At 35.7% G+C, this 26,642-nt stretch overlaps 1 protein-coding gene and 1 long non-coding RNA gene across 3 annotated transcripts in view; one reads left to right on the top strand and one right to left on the bottom strand.

Annotated features, from left to right (window-relative positions):
- Window positions 1-26,642, top strand: part of LOC149808343 (sodium/calcium exchanger 1-like) — a 131,697-nt gene that overhangs the window by 33,553 nt on the left and 71,502 nt on the right. The gene's annotated exons all lie outside the window — the stretch shown is intronic.
- On the bottom strand, window positions 1,870-26,599 carry LOC149808344 (uncharacterized). The gene is made up of 2 exons (XR_016424828.1): window positions 25,144-26,599; window positions 1,870-3,022 (listed from the first exon to the last, which is right to left on the bottom strand). It is a non-coding gene; the product is annotated as an uncharacterized LOC149808344 (long non-coding RNA).

Genomic DNA, 26,642 nt, shown 5'->3' with positions numbered 1-26,642 from the left:
AAATTTTTATAAAAAGTTATCAGATTGTTACAAAGTCTCAATACTTTGTAAATTGCAATATTTTTAAGGCCCTTTAAATTGCTTATTTTCAAGTCTGCTGGTGAACTCTCAATGTGTAATAGATCCTCCAGAATGGTTAACTCTCCAAGTATAATAGATCCTCCAGAATGTTTCCCCTATTATATTTGTACATTGTGGCATATGAATAGCTAGGAATGTAAAAAATCAAATATCCTTTAAAACCTACTCCATACCAGTCAGTAATTATTGTTTCATCAATTCCTTCTGCAGTATATTGCTTTACACATAAAAACAAATGTTTTGTGATGATTCACTAATTACCACCACATAATATTTTGTACAATAAGTACACAGCTACCCAGTGTCATGGCTGTACTTAGTATTGAATCACTTTATACTGCTAAGCCTGTTGTTTTTACCATTATCTTTTATTTTATATACCTTTTACAGAGTTTTAATATCTTTGAGTGTTGATGTGATAATAAATCTCCAGCCAACCAACCTACCAACCATATTACATTACAGTACTACATGTTTTTGTTGATTTGAAAGTCTTTATCTTCCTGATTTTTTTGTTGCGATTCTATGCCTTTACATTTTTAGTACTTGTAACCAGCACCATATATCATGTATTGTGCTGATGTGCCATTAAATCCAATAATATAAATTCAGGCAGCTAAGAGCTGTTTATAAAGCATGGTTTGCATTTGAATAATTATTTTTACACAAGTTTCTGTTACCAATCCAGTCTATGTTAATTTTAGTTCTCTAATTGACTCTTATCCCATATGAAATCACAAAATCATGCAACTTCCCAATGTATTCCTGAAAAAATTATTCTCAATTTATCTATTCCCCGCCACCAAAAAAAAAAATTTTTTGGACCCACTCTCCATTCCCAAATATCTTTGAATTTTTTAAACTGCAGTTTATTGGGGAAGTCTGATGTTTTAATTGAATTGAATGAGAGAAAATAGTGAGCTATGTCCCATTATTCCAGTAGGTGGTACTGCACTTATGATGGTCCTTAACCTGTGTTATGCATACATATATCACACCTTAGTTTTATTTTATGATAAAAACGTTATAAATTATATTGTTTTATGTCATGTGATAAACTGGGGTCTGAATTAAGATGAAGGAATGCAAATATTTCAAGATTCAAGATGGAGCTCATTCAGCGAAGGTTTAATAAATTATCAATTTCTGGAATTTGTTTTCTTTTGACATTTTTTAAATTATTTTTATATTTTTTAATGGGGGTAGGGTTGGTAGGTTGGCGATGAAAAATAGGGATGTTCTGCTAAAGTAAAAGACAGATTTTATTGGGGTGTCATATAGAAAATTGTGTTTATAATTGAATGGGAACTGATTTTGTTGGTTTTTATGGACCCTAAAAGATTCCATGACTGTTCTTATAAATTTAGCTTTTAGCCACCATTACCTTATGTGCTCGGTTATAAGATGAACCCAAGTGCCAACTGCACAGACCCAGATCTGCTGTCACATAATGTGCTGGCAGATCTGGGTCTGTGCAGCTTATTAGAAGTAATCAATAGAACAAACACCTTGACCCTGATCTGCAGATGCAGTACTCTATTACAGGTCAGGATCTTTCTGATTCAACTTATAATTTTATAACTGAGTATATATGGTATTTAAAATTGAAATTCATGAGCACCATCAGACTCTTTGCATGCACTTTGGTTCTGCTAGAATGTAGACTAATTCTTGACCTGTCTCCATGTATATCAAGTAAAGTAAACCATAAACTCCTTTAGAACTAGTGTTACAAGTCTATGCTCTTAAAATAAGTAACAGAAAAGACAACAAGCTTTGTAAAATTTAATATCTTTATTTCCCTAGAATACAAAGTGAAAATTAGAAAAGAGAACTTACAGTATTGTGAATTAAATCCCAAAATAATCCAAGAATTAGATCAGACACAAGTCCTAGTAATTTTAATTCCTGAATAAAAATTAGTACAAGTCCCAAAGAGATCCAAAACTGAATGCTATATGTCTGTTATAGCTTATGGAGTGCTGATGTGTTAACAGTCTTTTGTTGAATTACAGTAATATAATTCTAAGGTCTTTGAATGTTTTTTCTGACCTCACTTAGTTTGCTTTCCTTATTTTAGCTTGATGTAGATCTTTGGTAGTATCTTGTCTGACATCCTGGTGACATTGGCTGCCAACTGATTTCATTAGCAGGGTGTGGATGTTTGCAGTGCCTCAGATTCTGGGACCTTGTCATGCCATCATATCTTGGTAAGAGTCCAGAGGCGATCTTTGTGAAAATGGTTCAGCTTCTTGCTATATAACATATGTACACTGTTATGGTTTCACATGCATTGATCATGTGTAGTGTTGGCAGCACAGTGACTTTGTACACCTTTAGTTTGTTTGCAGACTGATGCCTCTGACTGCACCCACATTTGTGTGTAGACTGCCGAAGGCCACATACTTTGGTGATTCTTGTATTGATTTTGTAATTAATGTCGACTGTCCTCCCTCCCCAACCCTGATTTCACTTTTAAACATGTTTTGGTCTTCATACATAAAACTTAATAGCTGACCACTATTTGTTTGCCTGCCCCCCAATAATTGTGTGGGTGCTCCTGTTGTCCACTGCCTCGAGGGTTTGAATATTCATTGTGATGGTATGCTGTACATAAAGCTTTCCAGTTGCTGGTTAGTTTATCAACTGTCTTCTTGATACTGTTAATGTGATACCAAAATTATCACAAGCAGAAGAGAAATGGTTCACACTCAGTTGTATGTCAGACTTAGATGGTTCACACTCAGTTGTATGTCAGACTTAGATTTAGCATTTAAGGAAACATCGTCAGTAAATAGGAGATCACAAACAGTCCATTTGTGTAACTTCATATTTGTCTGAAGTCTCCTCAGATTGAAGAACTTAATATGAGTCCAGTATCTGATGTCAATCCCAGTGTCAGTCGTGGAAGGCATCTGTAAGCACTGCAGAGAATGTCATACTGAAAGAGATAGATATAGGACTACGATGATACACATGGACTAGGCATGTCATGTACCATTTACAGTACTTTTTGTATCTGTCAGTACCACTTCAACTGTATTTTTAAGATAATTTTTCCTTAAAATGTACACCATATTGTAATGACTCGTTGCTTCAGGTATTCATGAAGGCACAGAATAATCCAGTGCCTTTATGCATACGAGATGTTTTGTCGATCAGAAAGGAATCAAAATCATGCAGAAGGTAGTATGTGGGTGTGCATTTCTGTTTTTTTGACATAAACTTGCAGTGTTGAATTTTGAAGGACAGGAAGATCTCCAGAGATGAGAGTGAAAATGCCATTTCCACACTGATAATGCATTTAGAAATCAAATAGTAACATGTTTATACTTGCATGATTGTGCTGTACATCGTGTCAATAGTTAACAAAACTTTTGATGAGCAAACTGAAATATCTTAAGTTCTGGAGGGCATAATTCACCAGTGGTTTATATTCAATGAAGAGTTTGGTGTTCCGGGAATTTTTTGGGATCATTTTAGAAACATAAGGGAAAGTGCATGCTTTTTAATTCAACTGATTTCACACACAATATTATGCATTACCTACTAATAGCTGTATCAATGTTTAGCTCAAATATTTGACTTTTCATGCCAGTAGTGCTGTATTTTACTTTTATAGAGCTGAATAGTGCCAGCCTATCATTTCATATGTTGACTGACCCTTGGCCATGGCTGTGCTCAGTGTAGAGGTGGTAATGTAAAGCACTGAATGGAATAGTGCATTCTGTTTGGTCAGCCAAAAAGGCTGGGAAACTGTTCTTTTCAATGGCACTTCTCCAATTGGTTTGTGTTTACTATATACAGTATATGAGCAAAATCACATTTCTGACAGGTGCATATGCAACTTTGAACTCAATCCTATACCTCAAATGTATGTTGATAGCTGCCATTTGGAACACTTCACTTATGTATTAAACAAGAATTGACTTAGAAGTTATGATGAAACTAATTTTTGGAATTTTTTATCTTCTCTGTCAATCCTACAATGAATCCAGTTTTACAAATATCCAAGGTGGTCTGAATAGATGGGATTTCTTTTTTTGGCAGAGAAATTTCCACCAATCAGAATGGATGATTTTCTGTAAATTATTGCGCAGCACATATGAAGCATATTTTTATCTTAGAAAAATAGTTGAGGTAATTTGAATGGATTAAGTGGAGAATGCATGTTTTCAGACTGAGGGATACAGTAGTGCTATTGGCATTCTCATTTTTAAGTATTTAAGGCAGATTGATGTATACAATTTTGAGTAATCAAGATTTTTTGGATTCTTTGAAACTTTAGAACACAATGTGAACTACCTGTAAAGGATTGCATGTTCTATTTTTTTCTCATAAAAAATGATTTGTTTGTTTTGTATTTGTGGGTTTGACACAGTTTTTCAGCACATGATAGGCCATACATAGCATCCAGTATATTGGATGGAGGAAGAACCTGTTTTTGATAAAATTGTAGTTAATGCTTTGTTGTCTTCTGTGTATTTTGTTAGCACATTGCTTTAATTATGTGATAATATGATATTTTGCTATTTTGTCATGAACCATATCTAAATAAATAATATTAAGTATCATGCTAAATAATTAATTTTGGTCCTGGAACTTGAAAAGCTGTTGAGTGTACTCTTCCAGTGTCATCATTTTGATATTGAACTGACCATACATGGGGATTATTTTACAGTAATAGCTTTTTCTTTTTGGAAATGTTACTTGTTGCTGATGGGAGTTATAATTTGGCAGTATACTTACTTACTCTTAGAGAGCGTGGAGTTAACAATAAAGAAAGCAAAACAGAACACATTATATCAGCAGATCAAGTCATTACATTACTGTGAACTGACCTTTCTTCATGTAAAAATTAATATAGATTTCTTAGTTGATTAGCTACAAAAATTAAAACTGCATAAAAGATGTTTTGCTTTTGGAGAAAACAAGTAAGGAAGACACATTCCCAAAGAGAAGTGGAACCCACATTTTCTACCAATCCATGAAAATTTATCTCCACCAAAATAAAGTTTTGGGATTGCTTTTCTTCATTATATGGTGTGGAAAGCGATTGTGTAAGTACTGTTGCATTATTGTCTTATACTACCAAGTCTTGTAAGTTTCCTCACGGAGTAGTGGTTTTCATAATTTCAATAGTCATTGGCTAGTAAATCTATGTTTGGCACTGTTTTGTTGGAAGGACTAGGGAAGATTCATCAGGACTGGTAAATTTCTCAATCTGCTAGTCTGTTATCAGTCTAGTATTTTAGGCTACAAACAAATAATGTTAAATTATAGGAATAATGACTAGACACCTATCCTAACAATAATTATATATCTTCTTTTAAGCCTTAATTTGACTGGAGGATGAACTTAAAAAAATGGGACATGAATGTTCATTGCTGTACCTTGAATGAGCCAAGGGCATATTCTTCTACCATCAACTACCAGTGTCCCCCTAATTTTAAAAGTACCCATCTTTTACAGGGTGACAGAGGCACGTAAAGTATCTCCTTGACAGCTTAATAAAGATACAACAATATATGTACATCCAGGTACAGTGAGCAATATACAATGCTAATTCATGTTTTACTTTGTCTTCGTATTGTTTGCTCTATAAATTTGCCCTCCCAAAAGGAAGTTCTATTCCTATGGTATGCATAACTTTGACAAATCTTATTATAAAATTATGGAAAGATGAATTTATTGAAACGATAAGAAACCTCAGAGGACAAATTCAATTCCATTTTGATATGGATAACCTTTTAGTATGTGTTAGTCTGCTATTAATATTTGATAGAGTTGATTACAAACATCAAGAGAGTGTATCTGGAATGAATAATTTCATATTAGTTTGGATTAGACCATCTGCGCTGGCCAAGGTTACAATATGTTATTCTATCTTCAGCTTTGCAGATCAATCAGATATTTCATTGTTTCGGGTCTGTGAATTTTATTGCAAGCCACTGCATCCAATAAAAATCAAGTTGTTCAAATTTGAACATTGTTCCTACATGATCAAGACAAGGGAAGCAGACAACTGGAATTGACTCATAAATAATCATTTTCCAGTGCCAGTCAGTGTTTGCACAAATGCATCCTTTCCATCAAATATACCTGTAATGGCTTCTCCTTGGTACATAGTCAACATACTTTAAATTATAAACTAACAAAGTATCCTTTTGAAGTCAATTGCTTTCACCATTTTCAGCCAATGTACAATGTACTGTCAGAACTCCAGCCCTAGGGAAGGCGAATGAGGCAACCGCCTTGGGCCCAGCGCTTTCAGGAAATCATTTCTGCAATGCAATTTTTTTGCTTGGGGCCCTGCTCATCGCTTGCTGTCTAGGGCCAGGCCTCTGCACTGCTGTTGCATGTTATTGGTTGGCATTACATACTAAGGAAAGCAGCTCATGAAATCCAACAGATGTTGCTAGGAAAAGAGCATAATATCTGATTGATCCTCCAAGGTGTAGATAGGTTAACATAACATGTCAGAACCTTGGCTAGCGAGATATATATATATATATATATATATAGTAAGTAAACAATACACACCTATAACAGCCTGCACAATTCTTCTTGGCACCATCTAGGCAGAGAATCAAATTTTGATTTGGTACACAATTTAGATTAGACATAATGCAAATGATTTAAACACAGAAAATACTGCTCTCGATTGACATGTTAAATTCTAAGTGAAGTATTAGCCTTTACTCAACACTACACATTTTCTAGAGCATCAAACAAACATCAATTTCAGTATTGTTCAGTTAATATAACATGCAGTTGTTTACTTTTCTGTTGCCTTAATATACAAAACATTGAGTATCTGCTGGTGGCATGAAAGTATGAAGCTGTATTGTTTCCATGTGAGAAATGAATTTATGAAATTCTAATTTTCATGAAAGTTATGAATATGTGAAATTATTCTTTCAACAAAACAGTTATGAATTCATGAAATTGTGCTATTCATGAAGCAGATATCAGCTTATGAACTTGTTATGTTCACAGAAAATTAATTTATGAAACTTTACTGTTCACAAAACAGATGCATATATGAAATTTTACTGTTCACAAAACAGATATGAATATATGAAATTTTACTGTTCACTTAACACATATCCACACAACAGTTATGAATATATGAAATATCAAATAATGAAGCTTTGATATCCCATTGCACAAATAATGAACATGAAATCACCCAATTACAGTATAATTGGTCATAACACAAGAAATGGTATGCAGTATTCATTCCAGTCTGCCAAAGAACCTGTCGAAACCTCACTTTATGCAAAGGTCAGGGCATAATTCGTTAAACCCTCATACACTAAGCAGGGAAGTCCCACTTGACTTCCAACCAACAAAACTACTAATTACAAACCAGTATAACTGGAAATCAGCTGGAAATATAAAAAACTGTACTGTGTAATATATGAACCTGAAATATATAGCCTGTATAGTACAAACACCGCTTTAAATGTTATCTATGGGCACACAAGAGAAGATAAACATCAAAAATTGTTTTTCATTAAGAACCACTACAGAATTACATGATGAGCAAGTTCATGCATGAATCTGTAAAAAAAAAAAACACCTTATAATTATAAAAAGCCAGAATGCTTCATATCATGTATGCAACATACATAATTCAACCCAAATTGTCAGTTCTGATAACACCATGATGGTAAGCTTGAACAGACTATATTAAATCTGATAGCATTTTATTGTGTGCAGTTTGTTTGATTTAATGGAAATCTACAAAAATTCTGAAAAGTCCGATTTAACAATCTACTCAATCAATCAAACAAAAATGACAGAAAGAAAGGAGGAATGTTTACAGTTGTAACATCTACAGCTGAAAGATTTCTGGCATGAATAAGACAGCATTTTGACAAGGTGTCAGTCCAGTATGAATACAGTGAAAATTTAGAGCTCTTTGCATGTACTGGTACATAGTAAGAACCATGAATAGAAAATATGTGTATTGTTTTTCTGTTCTTCACAAAAGCACAGGTCAGATCTTTCTTTTTATGCAAATGATTGAAGACTCAAAAAAGCAGAGTTTTAAGAAAATGTATTGTGCAAAATAGGAAAAAAACTCGAACATGTGAATACACATGGTCTTGCAGATACCATGCTCAGAGAATTTCAGGATAAAAGGCATTCTAATTTGAATGTTGTTTTCCTTGTCAGATTTATACATGTGTTTATACACTGACAAATGTCATGAAATTGGGATGACAGAACCAGTTCAGTGTTTATCATTGGAAGATTGCACCAATTAACAATGGCTTCAGACTATTGTTTCCCCAATTAAAAGTACAGTTTGTGACCATAACATAGTTCCCTGTTTCAAAAATACCACAAACTTCCATAATAATTAACACTTTTTTAAAAAAAAAATAGAAGGAATTATTTGACTTTATTATTTTTATAATTGAGTTGAATCATATACTGTATATTGGAATGTTATATAATAGTCATGAATTTATCCAAAAATACTTTCAGCATTCCCACACTTTTGGGAAATTGGGAAAAAGTCTGGAGAAATGTTACATTTTTTCCTGACCGTGAGAAATCTTTGAATGTTTTCAAATATTGATGAAACTCTGGAAAAACATGGGAATTTTCTGCCACCACTTGATGACAAAAACAATTAAGTAATTGAGTCACAACTAAACTAGCTAAATGTGAGATAAATTTATTGAGTGTTGACCAGAATATTCAGACGTTGCAGTACGGATCATTTGGGTGCTTGCCATAAATGTAATTGCATAGTCAGTCCAATGCTTAGTTGATTAGATTTGTCTAGTATATTGGGTTAGTTCACAACCACAAAAAGAGTCCTATCTTATTGAGGCTTTTAGATCCGTATATAACCATTATGGTATGTCCAAATAATGATGGTGCTTCAGTGGCCTAAGTGGCTAGAGTGACCACCTCAGTTGTAGGAAGTCGTGGGTTCGAACCCCGGCCAAGTCATACCAAAGACTTATAAAATGGTACTAGCAGCTGCCTCACTTTGAGTTCAGCATTAAGAAGTTAGTGCTATGACTGGTCAGCCTGGTGTCAGGATAATGTGACTGGGTGGGACATGATGCTGCATGTCTGCAGCATGATGCTTCAGTACCAGACATCACTATAAACTGCTGGACTGCAGACATCATAGTGATATGACTGAAAAATTACTAAAGATAATTTTTAAAAACCCAAATCACACACACACTAAATAAATAAAATAGTACATGAGTAATCCAACAAATGTTAGAAAAAAACAATTTAATTAATGTTTTCAGTCAAGAAGTGATGTACGGTATTCACCCCCCCCCACATTGGAAATTGCACAGCCACACACCCCAAGGCATCCATTAGAATAACTATGGTACATTGTTTATGTTACATTCGCAATTACATGTAGTACATGCATGTTAGAATGCAGAATTCACTAAGGAATACAGTTATATTCAGAAACAGTTGTTTCAAATCATATTTACTTTTTGATGTAGAAACAAAATAACTTAATATGCATAATGGACAGGACTCCAGACTGAGAATATTGTATAAGTTGAAGAAAATGTTTCAGCATGTGGTAGAACATGGAATTAATGCTCAACATTGGCTTTGGGCCCTGCCAAAAGATAGAGAGATAAATGTGGAGATAAGCACCCTGACCTGGAAACTAGCTGATGATAGCTTGAAAATGAAAGCCTTACCTATGTGATGGTCCATTAGCCGAATTGTAACCTAAGTCTTCTCAATGGAAGTATGAATGATGTATCATGCCAGCTTGAAAATCATTTGCTACATTATCACAAAAACATAAATAATAATAATAATATTAATAGTAATAATAAATATTAATAATGATAATGATACTAATGATAATATCCAATATTCTAAGTAAATGATGTGCATTAGTGGTGGTGGGTTTTACATCAACAGATTGGACTTCTAGATAGTTTCTTGGGAATCAAGGTTATTTAGTTATCATAGAAACATTATGAATAATAATAATAATAATAATAATAATAATAATACCCAGTATTCAGAAGGAACCAAATGCACAAGTGAGATGTGCCGACCAATATTTTTTTGTAAATCAAGGCTATTTATTGGCCTTACAAGGCAAATGTGTGTATGGTTATTGACCACATGGAGCTGAGGGAATCTGAGCTGTATCAGTATGAATGATTGCCTTATGGCACTCCTGGTTTTGGACTTTGTATGCTTGGAATGCGGCATACTGTGAATTTTGCCTTTGTCCATCCTTGGTCATTACATTGTAGTTAGATAATTGATGACCTTACTAATGAGATTTGCTTCCAGTATAGTTGTCTGAGTTATAATTAGACTGCACTGTGCCTTGTGATATATAGCAAAATTGTTTCTGCCAGTGATGGATGAGCCAAGTCCATGATAATTCCAACTTGGAAAAAAGTAGCAAAGATTGCATCAAGAATAAAATAATCTAGAACTTAAAGTTACTTAACTGCACATGCATCTATGGAATGACTGTATGGATCATGATACAAATGATATGGAAAAATGGCAACCAGTCTGGAAATGGCTAAACATTAAATAGGGTATATATGGGTTTGGCTGGTCAGGATTGGTTAAAAATAAAAGTTAGAGTTTTAGTAAAAAGGATCAGTTGAGAGAATTTCCTTGTTGTAACTGGAAAAAATAATAGAGACATTGTTTTATGGAATTTCTGACCTTTAACTAATGTACTTGAGTTTGAAACACTCATTACTGAAATTAGCACCTTATTCTTTGGTGCAGAATTTAAAGCACATATTTCAAACACGTCTAGAACCAGAAAATGCCACAGCTCATATGATTTTCTTACACAGAAGCTGTCATCCAGGATACATCTATACCGATAAATATAGGTTTGATTATGAGCAAAGTTATTGAATTTTTAATATCATAGTGTTTACATAAGTTTATGAACTGAATTAGTACAGTGAGTCTTGTTAAAGGCTCTAGTTCTCTATAATAGGACTGGTGGTGCTAATTCAGCTTCTGTGGTAAAGATATGGAAACACCATCCCGTTAAAACTTCAGTAACTTTAAAAATTCTAAATACTTATGATCAGACCTATATCTGCTTTTATACATCCATCCTGGATTTAAGCTTCTGTATGGAGAAACATATTTCCAGCTCTGTACCTAAAGAATCGGGTGCTACTTTTAATTTCAAGTGGTTCTAAGGAAAGTCTATAAAAAAGAATGAAATTGCATCAGTAGAATGTTGTCTCCATTTTTTTTCTTCAGTTCCAAGTAGGGTAAGCTATAGTAAGAATCTTTTAAAATAAATTTTACTTTTCATTATTAACCATGTCATTACAAACCCTTACATACCTACTCTGTTGTATGTTTGCCCATACCTAGAGTTGATCCCTTTTTTTGCTATATAATTAGTAACATGATCGAGGCCTGAATAGTTTTCCTAGCATCAAGAGTTCTCAAAAGTATTGAACTTTAGCTATGCACATACAAGCAGGGTCTATTCTAGGTGATGTCTTCTAAAGAATCATGCCGAAAAATTATATTTTCAGGCTGTACATTCATTTCTTAATTAAATCAGTCCCTTATTCAGGAAATGCAAATTAAATCCCAAATAATCCTAGAATTACAGACAATTCTTCTTAATGATTAAAGTTCTGAATAAACTTTAGTGGAATTCCAGATTAAATCCATTGCTGAACCTGTTCATGTGCCTGTGGTTGCCCATGTAATGTTGATGTGCCAACAGTCTTTTGTTGGATCACATAAATACAATCCAAGAATATATCCATCTTTGAATTTTCACTATAAATTCAAGTCTTTTTTTCCATGAATGTTATTTTTGAGCACTTTTGTATTTACATTCAATAAATAATTTGAATAAATAAACTTCCAGCCCAAATTAATTACTGGACACAACAATAATTCAACTGATTCTGATAAGATCTTACAACACAAATAAATAATTTTTCCAATAGCAAGATTGTATAGTCCTCTACCTGACCTCATGTCACAATTAACATTTTCTAAGAAACACTATTACCTAATGGAAAATTTTATTCTGGAAGGTTCCAATGTTGTCAAAAAAGAAATCTTAGTTATAATTAGAAGTCTGATTAAAACTATAATATTAAATGTAAACAACAGGTAGACCTGGCATTTCATGGGAAATACTTGAAGAAGAAAAAAATTATTTAAACATTATTTATATTATAATGATTAGTATATATAGTGTATGAATCACTTTAAGTACTGGGCTGTATTAGCTCAGTTAGATGCACAAATCAATTTCAGGAATTTTTGTTAAACTTTTTTTGTTGAAACCCAGAGTGAAAAATGTGTTAGGGTTGGCATAGAAAAATAGGGACAGTAGGCTGACTGGAAGCACATATTTTTTCCCTAATAGTCCACTTAACCAGTATCCCATATTTTTGTTTTAAAAATGACCTCGTAAGTCTCAACAGATTGTTTCTTTGTGTGTTGGTGCTGTTAAATTGTGTAGTAGCAACTTCTGCCATCAAGGTTTGTGGGTCAAATCAGATTTAGGGTGAACAGAGAAGCTAGCACACAGGTAGTTGTAGTATCCTACATAGTAAACATATGGAAACATGTAATAAGATTTAATAATTTCTTAATGCTCATGATGAGACCTGTATGTTAGTATATATCCATCATTGATGCAAGCGTCTGTGTGGAGAAAGCCAATTGATCTGCGTGTGTTTTCAGTCCTATATCCACCCTTGATCTGCTTGAAAGACCTTTGTATATAAAAGTGCACATTAGTGCACAGTGAAAATAGTTTTACTTGTCAGAGATTACTCTAGTGAATATTAAATCATTTTGGAAGTCCATGTTTACCAACATCAGCAGTGTTACAATTCAGGCAATGTTTTATTATTTGAGCATCATTTCAGAAAACAAGAATTAAAAAAAAAAAAGAAATCTGTCTAATCAAGAATTACCTCAGTTACTATTGCCATTTATCTCTCTTCAATGTACGATTGAAATATATTATCATACTTGTCATATTATGCATTCAGTGAGTAAAAGGTTAATGTGACTTTCTATATATGTATGCATTACTTCAAAAAAATGTCAGTATCAGAATTTACTTAAAATTCCTCCAGAACACATATGATTTAAACCTAAAGTAAGCTAGGTATAAACAGATGTCAATACAAAATATATGTTTCCAAAACATTCATGGAATTAAATTGTTGTTGGACACAAAATCACCAGGGGTCATCAGCATTAAACATGGTGGTAGAGACCTATCGGATTGGTGACCATACTTAATCTATAAATGGTAAATTGGATAAAATTTATATATTTTATTGTATTGATACAGTATTTAGCATTTGTGCAAAACACCCTATTTTACATATTCAAATCTACACAGGCTACTACTCCAGGGATCTCAGTCTTAAATCACCATGGAGGCGACATGAGGACTAGTATATTGGCCTGAGGTTCAAGTCAGTGAAACCTTTTCATACAGCAAAAGCTGCTCATATTAAAGGTAGCCAGTTGAAATGCTGGAAACATGAAGTAAACAATGTAACAATCAAATTTGTATCAATACTGGCTGGCTGTGAAGAAAAACTTGGCATGTTTAATAGCAGCAATATCTTACCTATAGCTGCTGTTTACCATTTATTTTTGTGCCAAAAAAGCTTGTCCTTGGTATGTAATGTGCAAAACAATCACAGATAGTTATTCTTTTTCAATGACATTGTAGTGACCAGATGAGTGTCAACAATTCATCTGAGAAAATGTTCCTGTGGCAGTTCTTTTAACTGCAGTTGCATCTTGGACTCTACAGGTATTTCTCACTAATGGTGTTATATTATACCTTTGTTTTTCCAAATCATGATATGTACCAGTAGTAACCTTTTCCCTCTGATATTTGGTCCCTTGAGGGACATAGGATTACCTTGTGTACACCCATAAGGTTTGGATACACTTTACCACCTTTATCAATTATTTCTACGTACCAGTAAATCATTGTACATAGAAATAGCAACAACCTGCTAATTAGAGGCTATGTGTTCTTCTGTCTAGATTGACATCAAATATGGTGTCTATACTATTTTTATTTAATGTGTTGAATTTTCCATTTTCTTTGCTATTTTATGTCTATTTCCTTTCATCAATAAAAATTTAAAAAAGAAACTGAGAACTCTCTTGTTTACATGGAAAAAAGACAGGTAAACTTTACTACTGTTTACTGTGTGTATAGAGAACATATGGGTGTACTCTGTTCATAGTACATACAAATGTATATTGTCATTTCAATTTTATTACTGTAGCCTAATGTCGACACAAACTCTAGGAAAGTGTGGCCACAAGGAGTCTTCTTGGGACACTACAGACTGCATTAAATGTCCAGAATGCACAAAGAAAAATTGTACATTTTGTAATTCATAACTTGCAGAAAGCTGGTATCTTGCAGACTCCAGCTGCATATATCACTGCAAAAAGAACCTTCACCTTCCATCTTCATTGGAAATTTGTGGCATACAGACCCCTCTGGGTTCTGCAGGAACCTTGGGTCTTCTGATCGGAAGACTCCGCTGAGAATGTTGTTGCCTCCCATGGAGGAGGAGATGCGATGCACATCCCATAGCATATCTCTGCCTCCCATTGTGAAGGAGATTCACTGCTCACCTTCTTAGTGTGTTACCTCCCATTATGGAGGATATGCTTAAATCATCTTGTGTCGTGTCACTACCTCCCATGGCGGAGATGCACTGCCTATAAGATTGTATCACATCCTCCATGGAGGAGATGCACTGCTATTCTTGTAGTGTGTTGCTGCCTCTCATTAAGGAGCTGCACTGCTACCACCACTTCAGGGATAGTGAATTGCATCCTGCCCATGGTAGGGATCAGCACCACACCCTATCTGAGTGATGTATCAGTTGATGATCCTGTATGCTCTGATCATCACACTATGGCCTCATGGTATGGGAACAGGGTTCGAACAGAGTTGCCTCCTCTACCACCTCATTATGAACAACATTGGGAGTCTAACCAGTAGACTTGGACGAGGTGAGGGGATCCCATTGGTTACCTCCATTTCCTATTATCCTAATGAATCCCTACAGGATGTGGGCCCTCCACCACAGGGTCTTTGGCTTTGTATGCTCCCTTGGGTTTTTGGATCCTTCCTTCATAGCAGAGGTGATACTGTGGCTCACAGCCCACTATCACCTCATCAACAGGTGGAAAAAATTCAGAAGGCTAGAGGCGTCACTTCTTCCAGGACAGACAAACATTCTCATCTCTCCCTGGCTAATGCCATTCCTTCACAGTGTTGAAGTATTGGGCTATACCCTCTCCACAGTTGAGGGATTTAGTGATACCCGTACACTCTCCAAGAAGTGTACTCAATGATAATCTCTATATTCTAGTAGAGTCTAACGAGTTCAGCATGGATAAAGCTCTTCTGATGTCTGCTATTATACCAAGTCCTTCCTTTCTGTTGGATGTGGAAGAGGAGGTATGGTTTTTTGATAAGGCGATAAATAAAGTCTGTTGCCTCTTGCCCCCCCCCCCCACTTGTACCTAAAACCACCTGGCACACAGTCCAAAAAGATCTTTTTGCATACCAACCTTTTCTCAGCTGCTTCTTTTAGTATGCTGAGAGAGGCCTCCTTGAGTCCAGCCCTCCCTCACCCCCGACACGTGCTTGAAGCTGTGGCCAGAATGTCTTGGCATGCACTTTCTGTTGCCTTGGCTTTGTCAGTGGAACTTCTTCACATCTGCAGTAATGTTACTTTGGACTCTTCAAGGTTGTACTGAACCACAGTAAAGACTTTCTTATAGCTGCATTGCTAGAAGCTGAGACTTTCTATGGAGGCCTCATTTCTACCATGGCTTCTCAAGACTTGCTGGATCATCAGCATGGATCGTTTACATCCACTCCTGCCCATCACATTTGGGGAGGAACCTGACATTGTGAATCGCCCTAAAGGGCCTTCTGCCAAGTTCTTCAAGTACACACAGCCCCAGCTCAATATGCAATGATAAACTAGACCTCCTCATCTGTTCAGCTTCCAGAAACAGAAACACAGAGGTTCCAGATGAACCTGGAAAGGAAGGATGCAGTTTTCATGTCTCCCTTCTTTTCCCAAAGAAATGGCTTCTGGACAGCCCTAGGAACTTAAGCCCTCCTCTACCAAACATTCCTCTCCCTCAGATTTCCATTGGTGCTCACCTAGACCTCATTTCTGAAGCTAGGTCAAGCATCACAGACAATGGTTGGGTCATTTCATTTGTGAGTAATAGACACTGACTCTTGTTTCGGGAATTGCTTCTATCCAGGGTCTCATCTTTCTTCACCATCAAATCTGCTGAAACTGAGGGAGGAAGTACACACCCTTTTATAGAAAGAGGCTGTCGAGAGGGTTCTGAACAATCAGTCCCCCACCTTCTATTCCCATATCTAACTTGTTACCGAGAAAAGTAGAAAATTTCACATTATAATCAACATCTTCCCCTTTAAACCATTTTGTTCTGGAATAACCTTTTAAGATGGAGAACATCTCCTCAATCCAGAATGTGCTTTGCCCATCCAACTGGACCCTAAAGGATGCCTACCTACACATTCCCATATTCTCTCCTCACCACAGATATATCTGGTTTTGCTTAGACCAGAAAGTTTTTAAGTTCTGGGTCCTACCATTTGAAATTTCCTCTGCACCAGAGATTTCATTCAGATTATGGGAATAGTAGCAGCTTACTGCTGATTACTGGGAACACCAATTCTCCCGTATTTTGATGATTGGCTGGTCCACAATGTTTAGATTCAGTCCCTTCATCGGGATCTATTTCGCTTTTGGTCCATAGTAACTCTGTTGTTCATTTTGCCCAACCTTTAGAAATCTGAATTCATTCCTGCGGAAGACTTTGTTTACGTGGGGATGAATTTTCTCACAAATCAGAACTTATACTGGTAGTTCACTGGGTTGGATAGATCAAATCCTGGCTCAGAGGCACTATACGAGCAAAAATTTCTTTGCATGACTGTACCTGTCCTTTCTGGGAACTTTGAATGCTGCTGCCAACTTCTGTTATGACGTCTTTATATGTGATCTCTACAGTTTCTCCTTCTCGCAAGCAGGAAACCTCACAGATTTTCTCTATCAACTCTGATCCTTCTAGAATGAGCATTTCTTCACCATTTGTGATGGTGGATGAATCAGGATAATTCATGATAGGAGTCACCATGCATGCACCGGACCGCCACTTTTGCCACTGCATCAGATTCAGGTTGGAGTGTGCAATTAAAACTGGAGGGCATAATTTTACAGGGTCTTTGGACCCCATCTGAATCATCCCTTCACATAAGCAACTCGAAATGAGAGTGATTTACTTTGTGTTGCAATGCTGCATCAGCAGTAAGGGGTCAATGTGGCATGGTCTCTTCTGACAATGTGTCCATTGTAACTTATCTCTGACATCAAGGAGGTATGCATACCCCTTCTCTTTGTGTGAAAGTCTGGAACCTACTCTATTGAACCACCTCGGAGAACATAACACTCAGAACTTACCACATCCTGGGCAAGAAGAATTTCTGTCCAGAACTCACAGATTGAACTCTGCACCACTCCATTACAGAGTTCCCTTCCCCACTGTGGGGAAGACCCTTAGTGGATCTATTTGCAATCAGGCTCAACAAAAGACTTCCCATTTACATTTCCCTTGTCCTGGATCAAGAAGCATGGGCAGTGGATGTCTTAAGTCTTCAATGGGATTGACTGTATACGTCTTACACCCTTTCATGTGCTATCTGAAGTTATTCAAAATGTCAGAACTTTCACTGCTCAGATCATTCTCACAGGTGCATTGTGGCTCCAGCATGCGTGGTTCAAGGATCTTTTGATTGCTTGACTTAGGTCTCTTCTTTACAGGAGGGATTTTCTGTCAAAACACCAGACATCCCTCCTACACTCAAATTCTCCACCTTCATGCTTGGCTTATCTCAAGTGATCTCTGCCAGTTTTCAGGCTGAGATAATGAAATTGGAACATTGACTTAGACTTAAATTTAACAGATGTAAATAGAACCTTTGAATATTTGTTACTTCAGCACCAGAGCTCAGTTGATGTGATTTATAGCAAGGATAAATGCTAATTAGTTAAAAGCTTCTTGATGAACTGAGCCCATGATATTGTACACAATAGACAAGATTGCAGCCATGCATCATACACATATTTGCATTTTGCTAATACAAGAGCTTATACTTACCTGTGTATGACCATCTTCAGGAAATTTATTATTTTACAAATTTCTTAAAAAATCTTGCCCATTAATTTGGGTGATCTGTGCAATAATATTGCCAATCAGAACCATTTTGCTAGCACAGAATAACATGTTTGTGAAGTGTACTGCTATTGGTCAGCAGGTGAGGAGTAAGTGAATTAGCAGCAAGTTTATGCAAATGATCAAGGATTTATACAAGCATTTTGTCATTAGCATATGCTACATTAAGCCTAAGCACAAATCAGTGATCAAATGAGTCAATGTCAGAATTTTCTACTGAAAAATCGATCAATCAAATACTGTCACATCTGAAACATTATATTAATTAAACTTTAAATGAGTTTGATTTCCAACAATCCACATCATTTAGAGGAGCTCTGGCTCTTTATTTTCCATGCACAGTTTGGTCTCTGCAGAAGAACTTTAATAAGATTCTTTTAAATTTCAACCAAATTTAGTTTAGATCTTTTTGGTGACTAGACCTTGAATTAGTTTGATTACAGGACATGATACTTAGGAGTTATACCCTTTACCATCATCCTGACTTTTGATTCCACAACATTACTTTACCATGGATTATTGGACCTGAACCAAATTTGATTTGAATCTTTATATTAATGAGACCTTGAAAGGAATTTAATTTCTTGTTTTCCACATTATCATTTAAAAGATGTCTTCAATGGTTGCATGTACTTCAGTGTTTGCCTTCTGCAGCATTAATTTACCAAAGATTTTTAAATTTCAACCAAATTGGACATGACCAGGTCTTGAACAAATTGGATTTATAACATTCCATGCCATTATGGAAGGAGTTTAATATAACTCCTTATTGTACATTGGCTTAATTTTGTTTGTCAATATTAGTTCATTTGTTTTAAGCCCCTGCCAAGTAAATTGTAGTTATTGGGTTTTTTTTGTGATGCAGCCAGCACTAATAACTCTAGTTATTATTGTTATCATAAAATACATTTTCAGGGTATCAAAATTTAAAATAATTAGTCTTGGAAAGAATAAATATCTGATGCAAGATACATAATAACTTTCTTACTGAAAAATCATCACAAAAGAATAAAAGAGTGAATCAATGACTGAATAAAGAGTTTCTAGTAACAACTTTGACATTAGTATGGAAAAGATTTAATAGTTTGCCAGGAAAGGTAAGATGTTAAGTTGTAAGACTTTGTTCTTAAGAAATTTGAGAGAAGAAAATATGATTGAATTAATTTGAAAATTCCCACCTTTATGTTTAGTCTAGGTTAAAGAAATCTGGTTATTGCCAAAATTATTTTATCCTCAAGAAAAGCACAACTTATATTGCAACGTGAGAGTCTCCTTGTTTCTCTGATGGACTGGCTTTTCTGGTGGCTTTACCTATTGGATTAAGAGGAAATAATTGAGTAAGATACCCCACTGAGGTTTATTTTTATTATTTCTGTCACTATAGTGATATGATTCACTATCCGGTAGGTGGTTATGTTAACACTGTTTAGCAGGATCAGTGTTTAATATCATCATCATTGATATTGGTTTCCAAGTAACCTGAGAAGAAAATCAGTCTGGATATTAATGAAACATTAAAACTTGAATGAAAAAAATACTTTTCTTACATTCTTGTAAAATTTCAAAGCAATAGTGAAAAGTCTTAATTTATATTCAGCAGTTAGTAGTTATTTCCATGGTATGATGTATTAGCTGTACGCAAGAATTGTGTTTAGAAGGGAATATACTTTTTAAGTTGTCAAAGATTTGCAGAAAAAAGTTTTTTGCTATTCAGGTTGATCTTATTTTGTGATAAAGTTAGCTGAATAAGCGTCAAAAAGATCTGTTAACCAGTTTGGTCATTGCATTTTTACCTGTGTACAAAGTTTGTACAATACATGCATTTTTATTTCATTCTGCTTGAAACATTTGTTGAGCTAAGGATGTCAGGGGCTTCCAAATGATGGCTTGTTGGTACTGTACTTTGTTTTGGGGTTGCATTTAATCAGACTAATTGAAGAAAGCACACTTTTTCTATGATGCATATGAAGGATTGATGCTGCACAAACTAATGCTGCCAGTGCTTGTTTATTTCCTTGAGTTAAATAGCCATGCTTTTGATTTTCTGAATCATCACTTGCTTACCAGTGACATTGTGCTTTAACAACAGGGCATGCTAGTGTTAGCAAAACAGGTTTGATGCTGAAATAATTGATATTCAGAGGCTCAAAGTAAACTTTTTGCCAATTTCCAATCTCATCTAGTTGTAGAAAATATACTGGTTATAACTGATGATTTTACGTCATGGACATGTGTTTTTTTGTAATTATTTCAATACTTTATATCCATCAAACATGTTATTAGTTATTATTTCTATGTTACTGTTACATGTGTCTGCTGCATCTGAACTGGTATGACTGTAGACATTAAAACTGAGCATTTAAACTATGAAAAAAATGTTACATTTTCAATGAAAAAGTTTCATTGGCATAAAATAAATTTCGTGTGTAGAAAGTTCTGTAAATATTATCCTTCATTTAATTATGATTGGGGTATTTATGCAAAACAGTGTTTATGTTCCATTCAAGGTTTCAAAAATATTTTCAATGAAACAAAGTCTTGGATCAAGATTATTTTACTCAGACAAAACATCTTCTGAGCAGAATCTCTAGAATGAACATCATTTGATCTTCTGGACTACTTATCAGGACTTGGGGGAGGGGGGGCAACACTAATCCTATCCTTATGACCAAGTAACAATTGGCTGGGTGAGTAAAACTTTATTATTTACTTGGGTCTGGGCCAAGTAGATGCAGATTTGCATCTTTAAAGTAAATCTGTGTGCATTGCCTAGTTTGCCTTCTTGATGTCAGTGTAGAACATGTTGCCATGGAAGCTGACTTTATTTATACAGGTAGCTGATTAAAGCTTGAGACTAAAATGCATACAAATCAGGAAAATATTATGTTTGGAGTGAAGACAATAGTTTTGAAACATGGAACCATTGATAAATATATAATAAGAGGCAAGGTTTGCATATAATCTTGAGAAATTGCAGTTGCATGCCTAATGTCCTCAATTCCTTAATGATATTTGCATTGATAGTGATACCTTACAGTTATCTATACATCATTTTGATGTGGAGAAATGTTCCCTTTTAACAAGCCATTACATATTTTATAGGTTTGATCTGTGAGAAGTTACGGAATGTCAAAATTGTTTGATTTGTGATTGTTTTTTGTTTTTTTGGTCTGGTTAGATTGTGTTATGTTTGTCCTCATTGTACCATTTTCAAGACTGCATCTTTATTTGTTCATTGTCACACCAATTTGAAGACACCAGCAGATGCCAAAGTGGAGATGCCAGCAGATATTTCTATAAGTAATTATTTTTTCACAAGAAAAGTGTTGATAACTTACATTCAGAAGAAATATTTTAAGTCTCTCTGCTGATTTATACAAATTTGCACACAATGCATGCCTTTGTAATCTGTTTGAAAGCATATAATGTCAAGACAACAACTGATTACACAAAATTTAATTCAGGTCATGAGTCAGAACCGTCCAATTCAATAGCCAGTCAGTTATCTTTCCTTTCATATATACCTTTCAAACCAGAAAAGTTCTGGTGTTTTTCAGAATCAATCACATCCTTTAGACAGTATGAAATTGCATCCACATGCAGTAATTTCAGACTTCCAAAACTGAATTGCTTGACAACTTACAAAAACTACTTGTCTCCAAAACTGAGGAGTTTGACAGTGAAATTGTTCCTATGAGCATTGACAATTTTACGTTTTACCACAAAAACATGCGAACACATTTATACAAAGAATTTTACTGAGTTCAGATTATGTTCCAGACATAGGTTGTCTTCAGAAAGTCATAACAACAAAAAACAGTAATTGGGTAATGTGTGTGGATCTATTATTTTAGACTCTTAATATTTCATGTACATTTAGGTCCATGAAGCTGCTCAGGATTGGGATAATATACAAAATTTTATTGTGAATCGCCAGACGGGAAAGGGACTTAACAGCAGTTGTACAAAGTGACAAGCCCATGATTATCTCTCAAGAAATGGAGTTTGACTAAAATGGATTACTTAGTTAAAAAGTTGGTGAAAATTGCAGAGACACCCCTCCCCCAATCTTAACTCTCAAGCTATCAAGGTCAGCATCTTTTGTTGTAGGACTCTGTCTGACCAGATGAAAATAACAAAATCTTCATTCTTTGTCTCTTGCAGGTTTAATTATTACTGTAATAATTTGTTGAAATGGACAATTTCTCGATGTTACATTGATGCCTAGATTACTGATAGGTGTCACCATAAACATGAATAGATGCACCTATGTTTGCAACTGCAATTTTTTAGAATTAAATACATTGTCTTATTGCTATATATTTGTCTAAAGGGTCATTATTAGAAGGGTATTAAACCTGATGTCTTCACTATGAACATATATTAATACTTTCATGATTTTTACCAATTTTGAAACAAGCTTGCATCCAGACCTGTTTGTAGATTTCTTCTGTGATTAAGTTCAAGCCATTAGAGATCAACTTGGCAACAAAATTTCAAGTGACTCATCTTTACATTACATTTGTGTTACAGAATTTCAAAAGGCAGTGTTTGAGCATGTCTCTATGGATGAAGAGTGCCCCATTTAAGTCTTATGATCTTGATCCAATGCATTGTTGCTGATGTGTTTGGATTCAATAGTGTCATCACTGATGTTATTAATAATTATGTTTTATCTGGTTTATTCCCATCATTTTTCAAAGCTTCCATTGTAAAGCTGTTGCTGAAGAAACCAATGCTTGACCCTAACATTTTAAAAACTACTACCTTGTTTCTAACCTCCCATTTATATAAAAAAAATCATAAAAAAAGCTCTTCTGCCCCAACTTCTATCTTACATGAATTGAAATAGCCATTTTGGGGGGCAAATTTACAGTCTGCATACTGCCCTTGCCACAGTACTGAAGCTGTCCTTCTGTAGTTAATGACCTTATATTTGCTTTGGATAGAGGAAGGATTACTGTTCTTAACCTCCTTGACCCATCTTCAACATTTGGCACAATAGACTATGATATAATTGTTTCATTGTCTCCAGCTTGTTTTTGGTGTTGGTAATACAACCTTACCATGGGTCAAGTCATGCTCTGTCAAAAGGATTGTGTCTGTAAATGGAAAACTTTCAAGCCCAGTTGATCCCTGTTACAGTGCCTCACAGGGTTTTGTTCTTGGACCCATTCTCTTTATTGTTTAAACTCCCCCTTCTCAAGTATCATATCGGGTAAATTGTCATCAGGTGTGTTGCCAATTGTATGCTGTTGACACCCAAATATACAGATCTAGTTATCAAAATGAAATTGATAGTACCATCCTTGGCATAGAGTGGTGCATTTCCAGTGTGAAGTCATGGAAGAAATGTAACAGTTGCAGCTGAATGATGATAAAACTGAATCCATTTTTATCACCACACAAAGACTTTCTAATTCCTATCCTTTACATCAAACAATAAGTATCAGCTATACGAACATTAAATTCACACGGTCAGTCCAATACCTGGGTGTCACTCTCAACAGAACTCTCATTAAACCAACATGTCATGAACATATGCAAGGTTGTATATCTGGAGCTGAGATGTATCAGCTCCATTCACAATTTTCTTTCTGTTGATACCGCTGAACAACACTTTATATTGTTCCTTAGTACATTATAGACTTGACTAGTTTGAATTCTTTTATACCTTCCTATCTGGTCCCCCATCCCCCCCACCAACTCTGAACCCTCCAGTGGCTGCCTATTCACTCCAGTATGAAAAAACAAAATCTGTTCTCTTTTCTACATTTTGTTGACTGCCTCCAGTCCAAAATACCTATCAGACCTCACCTATATGTACACACTTTCTAGATACTTGCATTGTTCTTCAAACACTCACATTCTGATTATTCCCACATCAAAACCCGTTACGGATCACTGCCATCTCACCTCTGTCTGTGCTGGTTCAAGTCTCAGATTCAGCCAATGTGGGTATGTGAGAAAGCTTGCCAGTTGCTTCTCGTGGGTCGGTGGTTCTTTCCGGGGTTTTCCTGGGTTCTTCCTCCACCATTAATACTGGCTGCCATGTATAGCCTATCATGTGCTGAAAAATGGCGTTAAACACAACAACAACAACTACTATCAAAACCAAGTCTGACAGACGATGTTCTTTTGTGTACCAGGGCCCAGGTATGTGGAATGGATTGCCTCTTACCTTAGACACATTGACACTGTGATCTCATTCAAAAGTGTACTAAAGCTAACTTATTTTGACTGCAAGAACAGACTTCAGACTTGCGTTAAAGAGCCTACTCTGATCTAACTGTGTTCCTGGGAATTAGACAAATGAGAGGGATTTTCTTTTGCACAAATTCATCCATAAATGAATGTAATAATGGTGTTAGAAAACGTGTACACATAAATGCAGTGAGGGGAGAGGGGCCCCAAGTGGCCGAGTGGTCTAAAGCGCTCTCCATTACGGATCACTGCCATCTCACCTCTGTCTGCGTGGGTTCGAGTCTAGGATTCAGCCAATGTGGGTATGTGAAAAAGCTTGCCAGTAGCTTCTCATGGGTCAGTGGTTCTTCTTGGGGTTTTCCAGGGTTCTTCCTCCACCATTAATACTGGCCGCCATGCATAGCCTATCGTGTGCTGAGAAATGGCGTTAAACCCACAACAACAACAACAACAACAACAACAACAACCATACAACTTAGGAAGTGTTTCAGTAGTAGGATATAATAATCAACTAAGTGACTAATCAATTACCTTTTTTTTCTCGTGTAAATCTTTGGTGTAAACTGAAAGTTCTCTCCTGTATTTGGTAGTGGGGTCATGGACAATTTCTTATATATGTTGGAGTCCTGAAGCATGTTCACACATTTCTCTTTGTAAGTGGATTTGTCCATTACAGCCATGCACAGACCTTTATCAGCAGGAAGAATAATGATGTCCTTGTCTCTTTGAAGAATAAACCTGCAGCATATATGTGACAATCTGTTAACATCACTCACCATTCCCTTGGGTGATGTTAACAGTATGGAGATAAAATCATTCTGCTGACGAGGTCCTTAGTGTATGGCTGAAAGCTTCAGGTTAGCTTTGTCTGTATTGTTTGTGTATGTAATTGAACAGTTGAAACATTATCCAATATGAACAATACAACACAGTTAAGTTTTCATCAAGGTAAAGCCAAATCAGTCAAGTTTAAAACCCTTCTCTGCCCATCATTCAGTCATCGAGGGGCCAGAGAAGCCAGTGAAGGAGGTCAGTGGATCTCCCCCAATTCTCTGAGAAGGGAGGTAGTCACCCAAAGGAAACTGTGCCTTTTCCTGCCAAGTCCACATCTCTAAATGTCCCAGTCCCTTTTATTTAAACAATGCATAGGCTCTTTCCATAATAAAGAAGGGTTACTGACTTAACTTCCAGGACCCTCCACCTATTTCATGGCCCCCAATTTTTTCCACCCATCTCAGCTGGTACCTCTCTCAGAAGAGCTGTACACCATTCAAATCTAGGGAAAAGTGGAGAAGATGAAGAAGAAAAGTCCATGCTTTTCTTATTTTAAAGGAGATGGTTACTTTCAACTTGTGCTTGATTTTACCTTTTTGAATAAATTCCTTCTGGATGAGTGGTAAATGTTGGAGATAACCACCTGTCAGGAATGCAACCAGTCCAAATGACTAGATGGTCTCAATATATCTTAGGATGCTTGTCTTGACCCCTTCTATCTTCCAGGTCCACAAGAAATTTCTGCTGTTTGGACTGAGACAGGAGATCTTTTAATTTTGGGATTTTCCTTTCAGATAAGCGTTACCTACTTGGGCCTTTACCAGGGAGATAAGTGTAATATCAGCCCATTTAGAGTCCTGTGGAGTTCCCATCCTCCAGTATTTTAGTGACTAGTTGATGCACAGTGTACTCAGGGACACTGTGGTGGCCATCTTGAATATATTATCTCTCTTCCTTCCAAATGGTCAGTGAAAATGGTGCAAATCATATATCCAGTATGGTTGCCACAATGGCTCTCTTGAAATCTTGCTGTTCTACCCTCCCTGCTTGGATGTTATTATTAATATGTGTTTTCACCAAGAGATTTCTAATAATGTCTGCTTGGCCCTAAATGAAAATTGTGCCGATCTAACATCCAATGTCTGCCACATCTGTTAATTTGAAAATCATGTTATCAGTGAAGAATATCAGAAATGGTTTCAACACTCAGCAGTTAAAAGTAAGAAATGGTCTTATCTTGAATTCGTTTATATTCT

This window comes from Sinohyriopsis cumingii, chromosome 1 (genome assembly GCF_028554795.1).
Source record: "Sinohyriopsis cumingii isolate HCF-2022 chromosome 1, ASM2855479v2, whole genome shotgun sequence".
In the NCBI taxonomy this organism is placed as follows: Eukaryota; Metazoa; Mollusca; class Bivalvia; order Unionida; family Unionidae; genus Sinohyriopsis; species Sinohyriopsis cumingii.
Note: the sequence above shows the minus strand (reverse complement) of the source record. Positions and strands in the feature narration are given on the sequence as shown.